Source organism: Megascapheus bottae, unplaced genomic scaffold (genome assembly GCF_031878675.1).
Source record: "Megascapheus bottae isolate mThoBot1 unplaced genomic scaffold, mThoBot2.hap1 HAP1_SCAFFOLD_45, whole genome shotgun sequence".
Lineage (NCBI taxonomy): Eukaryota > Metazoa > Chordata > Mammalia > Rodentia > Geomyidae > Megascapheus > Megascapheus bottae.
The window spans coordinates 693087-695047 of NW_028327483.1; the positions used below are offsets into that span (position 1 = coordinate 693087).

The 1961-nt window shown below is 42.7% G+C and overlaps 1 pseudogene; it reads left to right on the plus strand.

Annotated features, from left to right (window-relative positions):
- The first annotated feature begins 366 nt into the window (after positions 1 to 366).
- LOC150039738 (cytochrome c oxidase subunit 7A2-like, mitochondrial pseudogene) lies at positions 367 to 761 on the plus strand (annotated as a pseudogene).
- The last annotated feature ends 1200 nt before the right edge of the window (positions 762 to 1961 follow it).

A 1961-nucleotide genomic window follows, 5' to 3' on the forward strand; every position in this document is an offset into this window, starting at 1 on the left:
ATAACAAGTTAGAGAACTAGAGTTAAAAAAAAAGTCAGCGTGATGGCTCACACCTGTAATCCTAGCTACTCAATAAGCTGGGATCTGAGGATCAAAGTTCAAAGCCAGTCCAGGCATAAAAGGACCTATGACTCTTATCTCCAATTAACCCCTCGAAAATGGCAAGTGGAGCTTGGCTCTAGGGTAGGGCAGTAGCTTTGAGCTGAAGAGCTCAGGAACAATGCCTGGGTCCAGAAGAGTTCAAGCCCCACAACTCACAAAAAAAAGAAGAACAAAAAAATGAATTAAGGCAAAGGAAGCAGATCCTTCTGGGCGATTTCACCAGCAGCGGCTGCTGGAGACTTGGCTGCTTGAATCCTGTGCTACATGGTTAGAGGCTTCACACAGAAGTTGGCTGGAACCTGGACTTCAGACTGGAAGCCCACAGGAATTAAAGCCTGTGATATCCACTGAAGCTCTGTCTGTCATATTAACCACACCAACAAAGCTGACTTCCAATCCCACTGTTTATGATTATGCTGGGAAGGACAAAGTTCCAGAGCTGTAGAAGTATTTTCAGAAATCTGATGGTATGCCCATCCACCTGAAAAGATGCCTGCCTGAACTGATGATTTAACCAACCACTGTGCACTGACTGCGGGAGGTACCATCCACTCCTGATTGCCCTCCACATGGCCTCCCAGCCCCAAAACAAGAGAGCTCTGATACAGAGCATAGTTGGGTTTTGGAATAGACCCTTTGAAACTTCAATTTTCATTTAACAAATAATCAGTTTCATTCCTTCCTCTTGGATGGTCTCCTTAAAAATTTTGCAAAACAAAGACAAAGATATGAACAGTATTTTGATTTGTTTGTGAAGTGCATATGGCCTGTCAGATGTCAGAACTCACTTATTTGGTCTCCTGATTTCCCTGGAGAGTCTGAATGAAGGTGGAACAGGGGCTGGTTAGTTAGGGTCAGTCAGAGCTGAGGTCTTCAGATACCTGGAGTGTGGGGTTTTTTTTTCCACCTTGGAGTGCACAAGCCTTTATAGATTTGGTTTTGACTGAAGAAGTAAGGCAAGCCAAGACTAGGCGCTTGAAATAAGGGCCTTGGTTTAGTGGTACCTTGGGGGATTTTTCCATCTTGCAGCAAAATGTTAATAGAAATTATTTGCAGCCTGCCTGTGCTTGTTTCAAATGGCTATTTGCCACAGCCCAGGTCCTGGCATGTCTGTGTTCCCATGGGAACAGAGCAAGATTGTTCGCACTGCAATGCAGGCTGGTTCTTCTTGTGGATGCAGCCATGTCACAGATCTTCCTTTACCTTTTAAAAATGTTATCCTTTAAAATTATGAAATATTTGACTGTGGAAAAAAATACATGTATAAAAATGAATTAAGAGGAAGGAGAAGATATCAAAGAGACAACTCAAAAGCATGGAAACATCATTCATCCCTTTATCCAATTGTTGCTCAACTCACTGAGATCACAGGATTGTGGTTCAAAACCAGCATGGGCAGGAAAATCCATGAGCCTCCCTGACAATGGTGGACTTAAACTCATTGGTGATTTGTTCATGGTTAGAACTATATTACTTATTGGAGATAAGGAGTCTCATGGACTTTCCTGCCCAGGCTGGCTTTGAACCATGGTCCTCAGATATCAAGCATCTGTGTACTGTGCCTGCTTATTCTGGGTACTCTTATCTGCTATGACTCACCAAAAAAATAAAAAGGCAAAAGTTGAGCTGTGGTTCATGTATTAGAGCCCGCTAGCCTTGAATTTAAAACAAAGTCAAAAGTCAAGTTTTGGCCTCAATTGTACTTACAGCTAGTTTGAGGAAATAAAATAAAATAAGTAAGCATGGACAGGACCAGGCCAGAGTTCAAACCCTTGAACCAGAACCAAAGGACCCAAGGCCAGTGGCTGACTTGTGGCCTAAATGGCAGAGCTTCCAAATGTTGAGTTAGAAAAAACAAT